Source organism: Enhydra lutris, unplaced genomic scaffold (genome assembly GCF_002288905.1).
Source record: "Enhydra lutris kenyoni isolate GAN:26980312 unplaced genomic scaffold, ASM228890v2 scaffoldscaffold20, whole genome shotgun sequence".
Taxonomy (NCBI): Eukaryota; Metazoa; Chordata; class Mammalia; order Carnivora; family Mustelidae; genus Enhydra; species Enhydra lutris.
The window spans coordinates 28,878,223-28,884,796 of NW_019154104.1; positions in this window are offsets into that span (position 1 = coordinate 28,878,223).

Here is a 6,574-nt window from a genome sequence, read left to right on the forward strand (position 1 = left end):
TTAAAATGATAGCCTGGGGAGCCTGGGCGGCACAGTCCCATTAAGAGTCCAACTCTTGGGGGCGCCTGGGTAGCTCAGTGGGTTAAGCCTCTGCCTTCGGCTCAGGTCGTGATCCCAGGGTCCTGGGATGGAGCCCTGCATTGGGCTCTCTGCTTGGCGGGAAGCCTGCTTCCCCCTCTCCCTCTGCCTGCCTCTCTGCCCGCTTGTGATCTCTCTGTCAAATAAATAAATAAAATCTTAAAAAAAAAAAAAAAAAGAAAAGAAAAAAGAAAGAGTCCAACTCTTGGTTTTGGCTCAGGTTGGAATCTCAGGGTCGTGATCTCAGAGTGGTGAGATCAAGCCCCACTTTGGGCTCTGCGTTCAGTGCTTGAAACAGTCTCTGCTCTTCCTCCCATGCTCCTTCTCTCTCTCTCAAATAAATAGATAAATAAATCTTAATAAAAAGTTTAAACTGATAGCCTGTTTTCCAGCTCTGACGTCCATGGATTTTCCCTGGAACTTTGGTTTTGAAACAAGAGCTCTGATATTTTTTGGTTGGGATTCCCCCTCCCCAGCATGCCCAGGACAGGATTGAGCAAACCATGCACAGTATGTGAGAAGAGCACTGGGCACAAAGTAGGGCAAGGCTGCAACTCCCACGTCTGGGACCCTGACAGGACAGGTGCAAAACTGATGTTTACTCCTCTCAGTACCTGGGGATGAGGATGGGGAGTCTGCACTCGGCTTCCCAGGAGGCAGGAGCTCTCATGGTAGCCTCCAAAAAACTCTCCCAGCCCCAAGCCCACCGGGGCAGCATACAAAGTGTGCAGTTAGGTCTCCCCCGGGGCTTCTGTGCAGGAACGAGGGTGAGCCTCTGTCTGGGGCAAAGGGTGGAGGTGCCTCTGCTCTCAAGATGCCGGGGGCAGGCAGCACCAGTCAGCCCCCTCGGGGGCCCCTCCAAAGGCATCTTCCACCTAAGTCTTCTCTGCTCCTGCCAGGCAAAAATTCCTTTTTACAGACAAGGAAGCACAACTCTGAGAGTTCTGACTTAGTTGTGTATGAAGGCAATGGAGGAGAAGAGTGGTGCTGGGAATAGGTGTGCTGGGAATCAGATGTCTTACTTGAATAAATGTAAGAACAAGGCTTTGGCTGCAGGACTTTTCAGAGTCTTTAGCATGCAGAAGTATGTCTTGAATCTCGAGAAGGGGCTTGGAATGGGGCGATTCCAAACTTACCTGACCACGACACCCTATACAGCCCCGACCCCTGATAAGAAGACCCAGAATCCTTGGTCCACAGAACAGAGCACGGGAAATGTCAAAGGAGAACCCTGGAAATCTGAATTCCCCAGAACAGCTGGGCTGTCTGGTGGTGCAGATGTGGACACTGAAGTTTAGGGTGGGACTCCCCAAGGTCAAGGCAGAAACAGAGTGCAGATCAAAGTGCAGGGCTGTCTGGCGTCCAGGCCACTTTCCTGGGGGAGCCAGGGCCCTGGACAATCAGCAGGCAGTGCCCAGCCTGAAGGAAGACTAGAGCGCTGGCGCCAAGACCTGCGTGTGCTCGTAACTGAACCAGCCACTCGGTCAAAGCCACAGGGAACAGTGAAGAAGCAGCGGATGCTGGCCAGCCTGGGTCCTGAGAGGTGTCACAGAGGGCTGGAGCCATGAGTCCCCACGCTGGCAGCGAGCGGGAGGACCCAACAGGCCCCAGTGACAGCCCGCTGTGACCCCACCTGGGCGTTCACCCTAGGGGATCAGGGAAGGGTCCTGCCACTGAGCCCCGGTTCAGATTCCGACCCCTCCACTTCCTGACCCCACTACAATTCCTTGTTGTCAGCAAGCTGTGCCTCAGTTTTCCCATCTGCACACGGTGAAGAAAGTAGGGGCAATTCAGTCTGGTGTGGGTGGGGCAGGGAGGCAGATGGTGGGGCCACAGCACATCAGCAGACGTGCCCCCGAGTTCATGTGAGACCCCTGAAGTCTCAGAAGAACAAGGGAGACCCCGGGGGGTACTGCCGGCCCATGGGTGGGGGTGGGGTAGCATCTGGGGGGAGGACGATCCCTGTTTCCGTGACCCCACTGGGACCTGAGGGCTGACCCGTGTCCCTGGCAGCTCCCCCGTACAGTCATGCTGGTGTGAGGCTGTCAGGAGGTGGCCCAGGCAGAGCCCCCGGCAAGCCACAGTCTGCGGTAAACACTAGTTCTGTCTTCTGCTTTTACTTTTTCTTTTTCCAGGTTTAAACTTAAAAATAGAGGTTCTGAGGGGCGCCTGGGTGGCTCAGTGGGTTAAAGCCTCTGTCTTCAGCTCATGATCCCAGGGTCCTGGGATCGAGCCCCGCATCGGGCTCTCTGCTCAGCGGGGAGCCTGCTTCCCCTTGTATGTCTGTCTCTCTGCCTACTTGTGATCTCTGTCTGTCGAATAAATAAATAAAATCCTAAAAAAAAAAAAAAAATAGAGGTTCTGAGAAACCAGCAGATTGGCAAGCAGGCCGGTCTTCAGGGACGGTCTGAGCTGCCTTTCGGGGATTTGTGACATCCGTGGAAGGTGGCAGGTACGCAGAGTGACACTGTGGACAGCAGTTAGAGGGACTGCCCTGATTGGTGTGGACAGATCCCAAACACTGGACGGAGGGCAAAGAAGCAAGTCACAAAAGGAAAAGTGCAGCAAGAGATCATTTATACAAACTTTAAGAACATACCAGGTGACCTATGTCCTTGGCGGTACCTGTGGTCTGTACCTTCAGGAGAACCTTCCGGTGCGGGCAGAGGGACAGGCCATGAGGCTGGTGGGAGGGCGCAGGGCGTGGGTCTGTAATTTCTCCCACTTACTGAGGACACACTCTGTGTGGCGATCTCTTCTGACAGCCTCGCCCACCATCCCCATTTCACAGATGAGTAAACCGAGGCACAGAGAGGTGAAGTGGCCTGTCCAAGGTCACAGTTAGCCAAGCCAGGGCTTGAGCCCATTGCTCTTGGTTACTAACCCACACGGCCTCTCGCCTGTGGCTCACAGTACCCTCATGTCTTAAAATGACTGAGGACCTCTGGAGCAAAGGCAGCCAAACAGTCACTTTGGCAAAGTCCGATGGTGTGATCTTGGGTGTTCTTTCCTCTCTTCTCTATAATTTCCTGTAGGTGTGAAATGTTTACAAAAGCCCTTAAGCTCTGGTCTGAGACCTCTGCTGGCCACAGGTCTTGTCCAGCCATAATCCACACCACACAGGCTAGTCTGTCCAGCTGCCAGGGTGGCAACGACTGACTCATTTCCAGGGCTCACAAGGTGCCTCCTAGCATGTTCTTTTGCTGCAGCTGACGGCCACAGGAGGCCTGGGACCTGGGACAGGACTATTCAACACCCGGGCTTGAGACTGGGAAGGTAGGTCGCCCGGTGGACGAACAGGCTGCCCATGGCCTTCTGATCATTCTGGAGAAGGAACTAACGACCATGTAATTAACAGATGTCTGGTGGCCAGGAGCTGATGGCATAGCTGTCCCAACTGACCCAGTCTGGGCAGAAGTGGGTGTCCTGCTGGCCTGTCTGTCCTGGTTTGGGCAGCCAACGGTCCCCACTAGGTTTCTGGAAATGTGGACAAAGCTCCTGGACCCTCAGGCAGCTCTCAGGACAGAAGGGCTGGGACTCAGAGAGGCTAGCAGTGGCCTGGGCTCACTCAAGAAGTGGGAAAACTAGGGCTGAGGGTGGAGGCTGGTCCTGCATGGGGTCAGTGGGGGAGTCCACAGCAGCGCTGTGTCCCCTTCATGCCACGCTACCTCTGGATGGGCACCAAGGGACCCTGAATCATTTGCTGACAGCATAAAGCCTGTATCGGGGGAGGGAAATGCAGAGGTTTTCCTCAGCCACGGGGCTGGTTTCCATGGTTGTTTCCTGGGGTTTGCGAACACACAGGCTCAAAGGACCAGCTTTGTCCCTGCTCCCAGGCAGTGTCCTCTCCCTGTGTCCCCATAACATCCTTGACTCCCAGAAGGCATTGGGTGAAATTGTCCAGTCCCTCTGACCCAAGGCTGTGGGAGGAGCTCAAGCCTCACGGAAACAGCAAAGTCTGAGCATTCATTCATTCATTCATTCACTTGCCCATTCCTTCCTTCATCCCATCCATGTGCCGATGAGTCCTTACAACTGACAGAACGCCCAGCACAAGCCAGATGCTCCACCCTGGGGAGTCAGCAGCCACGACACCTGCCCTTGGGGAGGTGAGTCTAGTAGGGACTAGAAGATCCAGTTCTTTTCTTTTCTTTTGTTAAGATTTTATTTATTTGTGAGAGAGAGCATGAGGGGTGGTGGGGGAGGGCCGAGAGAGAGAGAAACAGACTGCACAGCGTGGAGTCTGACTCAGGGCTCGATTCCAGGACCCTGAGATCATGGCCTGAGCCGAAGGCAGATGCTTAACCACTGAGTTGCCCAGGCACCCCTAGAGGACGCAGTTCTTTTTTTTTTTTAAGATTTTATTTATTTATTTGAGAGAGAGAGAGTGAGAGAGAGAATGAGCAGGGAGAGCAGCAGAGGGAGAGGGAGAAACAGATTCCCCACTGAGCAGGGAGCCTGATGCGGGCCTTAATCCCAGGACACCAGGATCATGACCTGAGCCGAAGGCAGACGCCTAACGGCTGAGCCCCCCAGATGCCCCTAGAACCCAGTTCTAATACTGACGTTTGCTTTGTCTGAAACTAACATAGCGACTTGGGTTTCTTTTGATTAATGATAGTGTGTAGTATCTTTCTCAACCTCTTTATTTGCAACCTTTCTGAGTCTCTACATTTAAATTGGGTTTCTTGTACATAACCAACAGCTAGGCCTCGTTTTTTTTTTTTTTTAGATTTATTTATTATTTATTATTTAGAGAGCGAGAGACAGAGCGTGAGTGGAAGGAGTGGTAAAAAGGGGGAGAGAGAAGGAGAACCTTTAGCAGAATCCCTGCTAAGCGGGAAGCCGGACTCAGGGCTTGATCTGAAGACCCTGAAATCACGACCAGAGCTTAAGTCAGATGCTTAATGACCGAGCCACCCAAGGGTGCCTGCACCTGTTTTTTAATCCACTCTGACAATCTATGAACTTTAATTGGTTTATTTCAACCATTCACATTTAAAGTGATTAATATCTTAACGCACTACCATTCCAAACTGTTTTCTAATGATTACATGTGTTCTTGGTTTTCCCCTTTTTCTCTGCCTTCCCTGATTTTAATTGAGCATCTACTACTATGATTTCATTTTACTTCCTTTCAAAGAATATCAGTTGTGCTTCTTTTTTAGGATGACCTTAGTGGTTGGTCTAGAGTATGCAATTTACATTTTACTTATGGCTTTATTTCAGAACACTTTTAGATTTACAGAAAAAGTCCAGCAGAGAATTTTCCCCTGTAGGACACAGACGTTTTTATCGAATGTAAGTCCACCTTCAGTGGATACCGTTCTGTTCCCTGAATGGTGCAGGTACCTTGTAAAGAAGTATTCCCGCTTCCTGCTTTGAGCCCAGCAGCCCTGCCGTCACACATTCACCCGACCATATGCTATCATCATCATCTGATACATTGAGTTTCTGACTCTTATCATTTTTCTTCTCCATGAAGAATTTCTTTAACATTTGTTTGTAGGGCAGGTCTGCTGGTGAGGAATTTTGGGTGGATTTTGGGTTGGTTTTTTTTCTGTTGTTTCTGTAAAGCTTCCGCTCTGCGCTCTTCCTGCTTGCATGAGCGACGTGGTATGGATCTCCTTTGTCCCTCTGTAGGTAAGGAGTTGGTAGTTTTTTTTTTTTCCCCTTCTGGCTTCTTTGAAGCTTTTCTTGTCATTGGTTCTGAATATGAGACGCCTAGGTATCAATTTGTTCGGTGTTCACCCTGCCTTATATTTTCTTAGATTCCCAGATCTGTTGTTAGGTATTTGTCATTAACTTTCATTTCCAGCCCTTGTTACTTCAAATTTTTCTTCTGCTACATTGTCTCTTTCTTCACTTCCTGGTTTTCCAATCACGCATGTGTTGCATGCACCTCTTGAAATGGTCCCGTAGATCTTGGATGTTCTGCTCTGTTTGCCTCTTTAACATTTTTCCCTCTTTGTATGTTAGTTTAGGAAGTCCCTACTGACACGTCTTCAGTGAGCAACTTGAGTCTCCCCTTGACAGCGTCCGGTCCCCTGATGATCTCATCAGAGGCGTTCTTCATTTCTGTTTCAGTGTTTTTGATTCCTTTTGAAATAGTTTCTTTTAATTTTTTTTCATCAAGTTTTCATCTCTCCGCTTCCATTTCCCATCTGTTCCTGCACGCTGTCAACGTTTTTCATTAGAGCCATAACGTATTAATCATACTTATTTTAAATTCTCTGATGGTTCCAAATTCTGTGTCTGAGTCTGGCTCTGAATGCTTTTTCTTTTCAGACTGTGTCTTTTCTTGTCATTTATCACACTGTGTCATTTTTTCTTGAAAGCTGGATGTGTTGTACTGGGTAACAGCGATTGAGGTAAACGAGCTTTTAGCATGAGGATTTAGGTTGATCCGGCTGGGGTTGCATTTTGGGCTCTGTTTGGCGTAGCTGTAGGAGCACTCAGCTTCAAATTCCTCTGCTGGCCTTGTTTGGGTCTCCCC